Here is a 12,066-nt window from a genome sequence, read left to right on the forward strand (position 1 = left end):
TTTCTCAAACCTTTCTGCATTTTTCCTTAACTCTCTGGCACCCGTTGTTCGATCCCTCCATCAATGGGAAACTCTTTCAGTCTACCCTGTCCATACCCTTACTCAATCATGTCTTACCTACATCTCCTTTGCACTGTGAGAAACACTTCACTCTGTCCTGTCTTTCTTCCTATCTGAAATTCTTCAGTCCAAACAATATCCTGGTAGATATCTCCTGCAAATATCTCCGTGTTATCACATTCCTGCTCTCATGTGAATTGCAAAACTGCACACCCTGCTCTAGCTAGAGCCTAATGAGCCTTTGTTATAAATTTTATGAATTAGTATGAGGGAGATGTTGGCTAAGCAGTATTTACTACCCGTTCCTAATTGACCAGAGGGCTGTTGAGACTCAGCCATATTGTTATGAGACTGAAGTCACATGCAGGTCAGACAAAGTAAGATAGCACATGCTATCCCGAAATGACATCAGTGAACTAGATTGATTTTTTACCCCCATCAATGATCAATGGATCTATATTAGTCATTTGATTCTCCATTGAAGATATTTATTGAATCCAAATTTTACAATCTCAGCATGGTAGGTTTCAAGTCCGTATACCCAGATTATTACTTGGATCTCTGGATTATTAGTCCTACGAAATTAACACGACACCATCGCAGAAAGCCACAAAAGCTGATCTTTTCCAATAAAATATGTTTTCCCCAAAACTGCCCTGGGTCCTTTTCAAGACCCTGATGCTCCAATTGTCTCCTGTCTATGTCAGTAAAAGCTGCTACATGGGAGATTGATTTCACAACTGCGGTGTCCAAATAGACCGACTTGTTTGAAGGTCCCAATGGTGGGATGGGGGCCGTTCACTCAAAAACAGTGACAGCCGCAGTAGACAGAACAGTATCAATGTGAAGAAGAGTGCTGGATTTTGCATTGCCTCAGAGAAATGGAAGGAGGGACAGAAAGGAGGTTTAATGATCGTGGGAAGAAGCGGAATCTCCGACAACGGGTGTGTTTGAATTCTGATACATGAAACACAGAGATGTGAGAGAACGGAATTTCGAGGTAAAACAATTAATTTCTTAGCAGGTGTCACTAAAAGAACAACGGAGAGAATACTTAGTGATATGATTTGGTTTTGTACCGAGGTTGCTGTGGTCACAATGCAAATAAAGTCAACTACGATCACAGCAACCACACAACAGCATGCTGGCAAGCAGCAATAAGAATAGTAGCAGAGGAAATGTTCTGAAGAACAACAAGTGTACAATATAATTACTCAGCGGACATTGACAGACATGTGGGAACTGAGAATGAGCTGAATGTTTAACTTCAATGTCCTCAGAGGCTGTGGAGATCCCTTGAATGAGAATGTTGAAAACTGACATTGGTGGATTTCCACAAAGCATCAAAGCCTCGGGGGACAGTGCAGGATATTGTTGAAATGTATGCTTCAATAGCATTGTAGTTTAACATCGGTGACGTCACCAGCTACCCCACTCAAGGCAGTAATCATTACTGCAGATAATCACACATAATCCCAGTTCCCAGCACCGGAATCAGAGAAAAAGTGACGGAGCCACCCAGGTCCATCTGGCTCCAGTCATGCATGAGGTGAGCGTGCTGTCCTTCTATGTTGGAATAGAGGCACAAGAAATTCCAAGGTTGTGAGTGCTCCTGATCAAGAGAATATGTGTCCCCGTTTATACTGTCATAGCGATCCATAGTGCATCTTGCCGAAAAAGCTCAGTGGCACAACTGGAACGTGTTGAGCTTTAACTGTGCAGTGGGGGTTTAAAAGCTGATTTTGCTATTTTGATCTGCGTTTCCGACACTGGTGGTGGCAGCTGCTCTTGCTCGCATCAACTCAGAATCAGTTTCTTCCTCACAGTAAAGACTTCAACCTAGAGAAGGTGGTGTTGGGGTGATATTTTGACCTAGGCAAAACTGAGAACTGCAAATGCTGGAAACCAGAGTATAGATCAGAGTGGTGCTGGAAAAGCACAGCGGGGCAGGCAGCACCCGCGGACAGGAAAAACTACGTTTTGGGCAAAAGCCCTTCATCTGGAATAGAAGCAGGAAACCTCCAGGTTGGAGAGATAAATGGGGTGTGGGTGGGGCTAGGGAGAATGTAGCAAAGAGTACAATAGGTGAATGGGTGTGGGAATGGTGGTGATACGTCAGAGAGGAGGGTGGGGTAAGTTAGCAAAAGTATAAAGGTTTATGGGGTGGGGTGGAGGTGATACCTCAGAGGGGAGGGTGGAGCGGATAGGTGGGAAGGGACATTGGCAGGTAGGGCTGGTCATGAGGACAGTGCTGAGCGAGAAGGTTGGAAAGGATGTACAGTGGGGGGAGGGGAAATTGGGAAACTGATGAAGTACACATTGAAGCCCTCGGTTTGAAGTGTTCCGAATTGGAAGATGAGGTCTTCTTCCTCCAGGCGTCGCGTGTGAAGGAGCGGCGGAGGAGGAGACCTGGCACTTGCATGTCCTCAGGAGAGTTGGAGGGTGGGTTGAAATGTTGGGACACTCGGTGGTGGGGTTGATTGGTGAGGGTGTCTCAGAGATGTTCTCCGAAGCGCTCTGCGAGGAGGCAATATTTTAAACTAGTCAGACTTGGCGACTGTGACATGGAACTGGTGATGTTTAACTTCGATTTATTAAACTTGGAATGCAAGCCTGACCTCAGGAACAGAGGTCATGACTTTGATTTCCTGAAATCCTATTCATTCATGACCATTATGCAGGGGATTCTACCATATTTACACAATCCTGCCTACGTGTGACTCCAGGACCAGAAAAACATTAGCTGCCCCTTAATTTGAGAATCCCCACTGTGTGGGGAATCAGGCTATTCGGCCCTTCCAGTCCACACCATCTCTCCGAAGCAGCAGAGCTCTATCCCATAAGTCTGGATTTCCTATTGCTGATTCCTATAACCGGCATATCTTTGTTCAGAGGAAGAAAATAACACAAACACACAGATAATGTGCAGACTGCACACAGATAGACCCCCGAGGCTGGGATCGAAACTGGGTGCAGCCAGACAGCAGAGAACTCTGGACGAAAAATAAGCGTTGTCTTACCCAATGATCGCCACATCCTGTGGCGGAATAAGGAAAAAGAAAGCCCATTCACAACATGGAAAACTATATTCATATTTGTGTGAGCACGATAGAAGCAATCGTTTCCCCTGGATAGGAAAAAGGACACTGATACCACAGGGAGAGCAGGGCAATGGGGAACTGCGGAAGGGATTCAATTAACCACTGAAGTGGAAACCCATTTACTCAATCAGACTGGGGAGTGGCCGTTCACCAGTCTCATGTGAGGGAAGGGATCACTGAACAAAACAACCTCCGGAGTCACCAACAAGATTACATATCCCATCAGATTTTCGATTATGCTGTCAATGCTGCTGGTAATCCCAACCAGCTTCCGGTTTCATTGCATCAATCATAGAGTCATACAGCATGAAAAAGGACGCGTCAGTCCTACTAGTCCATGCTGAACATACTGCCAAACTAATCTAGTCGCATCTGCCAGCGGAGGGGCGATAATGCTCTTTGAGTTCTATTACTGTATTGTTAATCCAAGAGCCCAGGTAATATTTTGTGTGCAAAGGGTTCAGATCCTGGCATCGCAGATGGGGGAGTTTGAATTCAATAAATACCTGGAATTGAAGTGTCTCATGATGACCTGGATCAGTTGTTGTGGAAATCTCTATCTGGTCCACTCATGCCTGTTAGGGAGAGCGAACTGCCATAGTCATCTGCTCTATCCCACATGAAACTCCAGATGTGTAATATCGTAATGGACTCTTCACTCTCATCTGTGAAATAGTTAAAGGACTAGGCATGAATGAATAGATTTTAGTTTAAAAATCCCACTTAACCTTTCCCATTCTTGTACCAATCCAATTGTCATTTAAATGTCGCAAATGTATCCTCATCTATCTCTTAATCAGACATAAAGCACCCTGTCTCAATGCAAGAAAATGCCTCCCATCTCTTTTTTAAAATCTGTTTTCCTCTTAAACATCTCGTCTTGAAATATCCCTCCTGGGAAAAGGCAGCTATCGTTAACTCCATCTAAACTCTCAATAATTTATAAACTTCTATCAGGTTGCCGCTCAAATCCCTATCCTCGAATGAAAAGAGTCTCAACTAAGAGAAAGTGAGGACTGCAGATGCAAGAGATCAGAGTCGAGAATGTGCTCCTGGAAAAGCACAGCAGTTCAGGCAGCATCAGAGGAGCAGGAGAATCGACATTACAGGCAAGAGCCTGCTGAATGGTACTTGCACGAAAAAAAAGTTCTCCTGCTCTTCAGATGCTGCATTAACTGTTGTGGTTTCTCCTGTACCCCAATCTCGAATCTGAAAGTAGTATCAACCTATCAGCCTTTCAATATAACTCAAACTTACACACCCAGCAACATTCGCATATAAATATAATGAACCAACCTCAGCTGAATGATATCATTCTTATAACTGGGACACCAGAACTGTGCACAGTATTCCGGAAGGGGCCGCGCCAATGTCCTCACACAACTTCAACGCAATGTCCCATCTCCAATACACAATAGACTAAGCAATGAACGCAAGTGTGCCAAATGACTTTTTAATTACTCTGTCTGTATGTAATGCAAACTAAGAAGAGTTACGTATCTGCATCCTGAGCTTCTGTGATCTACAGCACTACACAAAGCCTTATCATTATCTAAATAAGCAATACTCATTTTGTTGTACCAAAATGCAAAACCTTCCATTTATCAATATTGAATTCCATGTGAGATTTTTCAGTCCAGGGGCGCATTCGACTAAGATCCTTTTGAATATTAAATGGTCTTCTTCACTGTCTCCAATTCTTGTGTCGTCTGCAAACCTACGAAGCAAGCGTACCATGCGTTCCATTGTTTTCTCATATAGATCATTGATGTATATTTATTTGTAGTGGCCGTGATTTAGCAGTTTGCTGACCATAAAACAATTAGTCATATAGTTAGCCACGAGGAAGAAAGCTGCAGACTGCAGGGATATATCAGACAATTGGAAAGGAAAATGGTGAAAGCAATTCAATCCAGGGAACTGGATGTTAGTGAAGCAAGCTCAAATTTCATACCAGCCGCTGAACGTTAAGCACTTAATATGCTCCTCTTGTGGGACTCAGCTGTTTTAGCAAGATGCACTGTAGATTGCTGTGTTATTACAAACAGGAACAAATTGTCCCTTCTGCCCCGCCTTTGAGCAGGAGCACTCCCAACCTCGGGATTGCTTGCGCCTCTACTACCGTTACAGGAGGACCGTGCATTCATCGATTGCAACACTGGATTCATCGAGTAGGTTTGCGATCTCATTTTCGTCCCGATTTCCAGTTGGATCTTCGCGGTTGCGCTGCACAGTTCCTCTGATTCTGGGGCTGAGAATTGGGACTATGTGGCAGCAGTGGTTACTGCCTTGTGTGGGGAAACACATGAAGTAGCCGATGTTAAATGCATTGCTATTGCAGCATACATTTCAACAAAACCTGCACTGCCCCGCGAGTCTTTGCTGTTTTGGAGAAATCTATCAATCTCACCCTTCTGCATATTTATGATGGAATCACCGGAGCCTCTGGGGACAGCGGTGTTAAACGTTCAGCTCATTCTGAGTTCCTACATGTCTGTCACAGTTCTGAGAAGTACTGCTGTTGTGCATTTTGAGCTCCGCTTAACATTTGCTCTGCTGACAAATTTATGGCTTTCTGTCGCTGTCGTATTCTATGGTGTGCCATGATCGTGTAGTGGTTAGTAGTCTGCGTTATAGCCGCTATAACTTCGGCTCAAATCTGAATCTCGGTGTTAATTTCTTCCTCTGCCCCAGCGTTTGTGTTACAAGTAAGAAATCAATTGTTTTAACATGGTAATATTCTCAGCAGCAATGTTTTTATTAACTGCAAATTCCGCTCGCTCACATCTCTGCGTGTCATATGTCAGAATTCAAATCCAGCCGTTCTCAGAGATTTCTCTCCCTCCAATGATCACACACCGTCGTTTCCGTCCGCCCACATCCCAACCCCCACCCCCCACCACATTTCATTAATTTGGAGATAGTGGAGTTGGACTGGGGTTTGCTAAGTTAACAATCACACAACACTAAGTTTTAGTCTTTCACGTTAATTGGAAGTTCTAGACTTTGGAGCGCTGCTCCTTCATCACGTGGTTGTTGAGTAATTTCCTTTTTCGTTAAGGCACTGCAGAATCGAAAACTCACTCTCACATTGACACCTCACAGTCTGTGCTGCTGTGGTAATTGTTGCTGGGTGAATGTGTCCCAAACTGACGATCAGGACCTTCAAACTAGTTGATCAATTTGGATGCCACGGTTTTGATAAATGTCTTTATGTAGCAGCTTTTACTGACATGACCAGAGATTATTGGAGCATTAGGTACAGGAAAATGAAACACGGCAGTATAGGGAATAAGTGACTTTATTGGAAAATACTTGCTCCATACCTTTCTGCAATGGCCGTGTGCTACTATCACTGGGCTGCGACTTCCGACCCCGAGTTAATGTGCCCAGGGTACGGGTTCGGCTCCAACCGTGCTAAGTGGTAGAATTGAATTGCAAGAAATATCTGGAACTACAAATGCGGTGACTCCGAAACATTTTTGCCTAATTCCTGAAAAAAATAAAACCATCCGATTCATTAACATCATTTGAGGATGAAAACCGCCATTCTTACCTGGTCGGGCCTCCATGTGACTCCAGAACTGTTGTAATATGGTTCAGTATCAACGGCCTACTGAGCAATTAAGGACAGCAATAAATGCTACCGAGCCAGCGACGCACATTATCCTGTAAAAGAATTTTAAAAAATATTCACTTGGCTCTAGCCAGTGTATTGCATGCAGTTCTGCAATTTATATTATAGCATGGAAGTGACCACACTGGGAACGGTGCAGGAGAGATTCGCTATGATATTGTGCGGGATGAAGAGTTTCAGTTATGAAGCGAGACAGGATAGGCATGGGTTGTTTGTCGCCTAGCAGTGGAGATTGAGAGAAGACATGATTGAGATGAACAAATTAATTAGGGAAATTGATAGAAAGAAACTTTTCCTATTGATGGACAGATCGAACATTGGGGGCCAGAGATTTCAGGAAAAAAACAGCAAGGTTTCAATAGTTTTATCAGCCAGCGGGTGGTTGGATTTTGGAATACACTGTCCGTAAGGGTCAGCGAGACGGAAATCCGCATAACCTGAAGAAATATCCAGATATGAATTGGTGATGCCAAGATATGGGCTAAACGATGGAAAATTTGATTCATTTCGTTGCGTAGTTAGAACATAGAACATGGAACAATATAGTGCAGAACAGGCCCTTCGGCCGTCGATGTTGCGCCGACCTGTGAACTATTCCCAGCTCGTCCCCCTACACTATCCCAAAATCATCCATGTGCTTATCTAAGGATTGTTCAAATCTCCCTAATGTGGTTGAGTTGACTATGTTAGCAGGTAGGGCATTCTACGCTCTTACCACTCTCTGCATAAAGAACCCGCCTCTGACATCTGTCAAATCTATCACCTCTCAATTTGATGTTATGTCCCCTCGTACACGCTGATGTCATCATCCTAGGAAAAAAATATTTCCACTGTCTACCCTATCTCATCCTCTGATCATCTTCTATGTCTCTATCAAATTCCCTCTTAGCTTTCTTCTTGCCAAATGAGAACAGTCTCAAGTCTTTCAGCCTTTACTCAGAAGACCTCCCCTCCAGACCAGGCAACATCCTGGTAAATCTCCTATTCACCTTTTCCAATGCTTCCACATCCTTCACCGAAATATGGGGCAAAGAACTATACACAATATTCCAAGTGTGGCCGCACCGGCGTTTTGTATATTTGCAGCATGATATTGCGGCTCTGGAACTCAATCCGTCAACAAATGAAACCTAACCCATTGTATAATTTCTTAACAGCACAATCCACCTGAGTGGCAACTTTCAGGGGTCTATGTACATGGACTCCAAGATCTCTCTGCACACCCACACGACAAAGAATATTTTCATCCTCCCAGTACTCTGTCTTCCTGTTATCCTTTCCAAAGTGCATCTCCTCACATTTAGCTGCATTGAACTCCATTTACCAACTCTCACCCCAATGCTGCAGTTCATGAAAGCCCCCTGCAATATGTAACATTCTTACACACCCTCCACTACACCACCAACTTTAGTATCGTCTGGAAACTTACTAATCCATCCACCTATGCCTGCGGCTAAGTCATTTATGAAAATGACCAACAGCAGTGGTCCCAAAACAGATCCTTGTGGTAGACCAGTAGTAACTAGCTGTTTTTGGTAAATGCGGCCTCAACATGCTGAAGGAATTCCTTCGATGTTATTTGCCTCAGTAATATCGTGGTTAGTGTCCCAGCCTGTCATATGGTTTAAATCCCCGCAGGTGGCATTGTAAATATTTTAAAACAGTCGCTCTGTTCCTCAGTGAAGATTATTTATGTTTGTCGTTCCATTCTCGATTGGACATGTCACAGAAAGTACAGTGCTCTCTGAGTAAGTGTGGGGAAGGACTGCAGCTCCCGGGGAGACAGAATGTAGGTGAAAGTGCAAACACGTGACTTCTGAAAGCTTCACACTGTTTCCGTGTTGGAATGAAAACCATTTGATAGACCTATTCCAGATTGAAGTGTTTACTGTAAGCATGAAGCCGAAGGAGAAACATGGTAATGCGATTCATATCTGAGCGCAGAAACATTTCCTGCAGCTGGGAGTCGCGTTTGGATGCTTTGAATTCGGGTTGATGGGCCCAGCTTGCTTTCACTAGGCTGAGTTACGAGGTTATAAAGCCAGTAAAAAGGGAGACATGGTGCTTATTGTGATGGTACATTTGCTCAGTGGTTAACACTTCTGTTCGTTCTGCAGGTTCGGTGGATTGGCCATGTTAAATTGCCCTCTCGTGCACAGCGAGTGAATTCAATAAGTTAAGTTAATTAGCCATGGGTAATGCGGGGATAAGGTCAGCAGTAACAAGATGCGAGATTTTATTCCAGTGGGTTTATTTGAAATCACATGCCAGAGGGCTGTCCCTTCTTCAGGTGAAGTATACGGGGATAGAGAGAGGGTCTATGTCTCTGTCATTCAGAGAATCAGTTTCCAAAACATTGGAAAGGCACATTTGGAGATACACAGCCAGAGAGTTTCACTAGGAGAGATACAGCCTGTGCCGGGGTATAAGTATCAAACTGGGATGTGGAGGATGGAAAGTGCGTGGAATTCAATGTCTAATTTGGATGACTTTAAATGTAAAGAAATATTGTGAACGGTGCAGCTGAATAAGACTCGGCCAAAAAAACCCAAAGATTTTGAGGAATTAGCATTAATATTCCACATGAATCATTATAATTGGAACTGAGCAGATGTGATTGATTGTCAAGGAAAGACATTCTATAATGAATACGAAGTGAGTCGTCGTTTGTAGATCGATTTCCTGCATTACTCACATGCCTTAAATGTTTGAGAACCACCACCACGATGTTGGGTTCATTTGATACCCACTGAAATCGGCCAATGTGACTGAGCACCAAAATGGGCATTTTGTTTTTGCAGTTAAACCTGGTATTTTTATCATCAGTGTTTTGTTTAAGCTGAAATAAATTCGAAATGAAATTTATTATATCTTTAAACGTTCCAATGAAGTATATCCAGTTCACTTCCAGTCATTGCACTACACAGAGTGAGATTGCAGCAAAATTAATAAAATGAAACGAACAAAAACAGCATTTCCAGGAATTTCACACAGCTCAGGTTCAGCCCATGAAGTGGCTTTGATGGAGAAAGGCCATCAAGCTAGAATATGACCTTACCTTCTCTATTCATAAATGCTTCTTCACGTGTGAGAAAATCTGACTGAATAAATGAAGAGTCGAGGCGAAATGTGCGTGTGAATGTGACGTACATTTCTTGTTCGAAGGTTCATTCTGAGACAGTTCTCACTCGGAATTAATTATGAACAGCTGTTCCTTCCAAGGAGCACGTTGATTTCTTGGATTTTACTGGTATTATTCCGCTGAAAGCAGGATCATAACGGTGTGGATTCGATTCTGTTCAGGGAATTTCTAATCCCCGACCTTCACCATACATAGTCTTGATGTATTACATGTCAGCCCATTTCACCAGCCCATTAAGTGGCCAAACTTACACTGGTGGGTTGGAACTTCATTGAGCCCGAGTGGGTTCGAATCCTACTCGGCTTTCTCCTTCCAATAAACACAGATGTGGCTTTCCTTTGTGTCTTCTATTCTTTGGTTGACATGCGATGAAGAACGTTGCTCTTGTCTTGCAGTGTATGGGAGGTTCACGAATAATTGAAACCACATCAAAGTCGAAATAAAGCATTTCGATTCTGTTGTAAGTTAAATTGTGATAATGAAAATCAATGCAACATTTCTTTCCTCCTTTCTTTCCATCTTGACTCTAGGAATTTACATCGAAAGAAGGACAAACAAATAAGTGGAGAACGGGAGCAATAATTTATCCAGTGGGATTGTGAATTACTGTTTTAACGTAACACTCCTCACTGACCAGTATTTCAAACAGTCAATTGGAATTGGAACCGCAGAAAACTTCTGCAATGAAACGAACCCTTCATTCTTCCACAACTTCTTGCTGTTTGTGAATCAAACCGCGAATCATCCTCTAACGTGATCACAAAGTTGTCAACAATATAAGGTTCACCAATTTTCTTGAACAATCACAGCTTCTGCATATATCCATTTGTGATGTGTCCATTGTCATTCGTTGCCTACAGGTCTTGAATATCTTAGACCCCTCAAGAAGGGCCTTTTGGTTGGAGATCCGTCAAAAGAATTAACGAATGCGGTCTGTTCAAAAAGCATGCGTCATAACTTTATTGAATTAAGGTACCTTGAAGCAATTCTATCCATCAAAACAGAAGTTAGAGCTTCTGTGTTCTGTGATGAAATTGCACAGTTTTATTTGAAAATGAGGCATTATTTACACTTTTTATTGAGAAATACTCCAGCCTTAATTACAAGAAAGACTAATCATATATAATATCGTGACGTGATTTAGCAGCAAGTTAATCCAATGATAATTCCTGTGAAAGAGTTTTTAATTACAAAAACGTTCACGCAACTGTGATATGGAGGCAAGATTGACAACATGTTAATCCAATGGTATTTCCTTGGAAAAGAAATCTTATTTACATAAATTGTCATGCCATGGCAAGCGTTCAAGGTTATTTCAAATGGTCAATTAATGGGTGAGTATTCATTTTATGCAAAATGTGTTGTTCTCTTAGCTTAGAATTTCAGCTTAATTCTGTAAATCACCAGTACAATTTCACAGGATTCAATCACTATTCTCACCTAAATCATTGTATTTTTTTAAATTGAAAACAAATGTGTTAAGCCAAAATCCACATATACTTATTGCTTCAAGCAATAAACTAAATTCAAATTTAAATCCTCATCGTCTCCCTTTGGTCATTCTATGACCACATCATAAAGGCATGGAACAAATCATTCCAATTCGATGGCAGTAAAAAAACTGCATGACTTCCTCTTCCTTCGAAGGGGAACCAAGGAGAGGCAATGGCGTTTCCTCATCTTCATCTTAGTGGAGGAGACGTATTTTCTGGGTGGACCAATATTGTCATTAGAAGTTAACATTTTAGCAATAATACACTTCACGATCGCAATACCAACAAAAAGACCAATTAAAACCATAGCACTATACATAGCCGTATTAATTAGCCAGTTGCACATTTCTTCTTCATGAGCTTCTGAGGCTAGTTCCTGATCTGTTTGATCAGTTTGATAAACCTTCTCGATCACTTCATCCTATCTCGTCGGAATTCTAAACTTATCAATATAAGAAAGTGTTCGACCAAATGATGCAGGATTGGAAGTGGACCATTCAGCCCATCGAGTCTGCTCGAACATTCAATGAACTCATGGCTGAACTGATAATCCTCAGCTCCATTCTCCTGCACTGCTTCGACAAAGATTCATCGTCTATCTGATTAAATATATGTCTGGCACAGTTTGAAAAT

This window comes from Chiloscyllium plagiosum, unplaced genomic scaffold (genome assembly GCF_037043375.1).
Source record: "Chiloscyllium plagiosum isolate Xiang-an unplaced genomic scaffold, Cpla_swu_hap1 HiC_scaffold_29, whole genome shotgun sequence".
NCBI lineage: Eukaryota > Metazoa > Chordata > Chondrichthyes > Orectolobiformes > Hemiscylliidae > Chiloscyllium > Chiloscyllium plagiosum.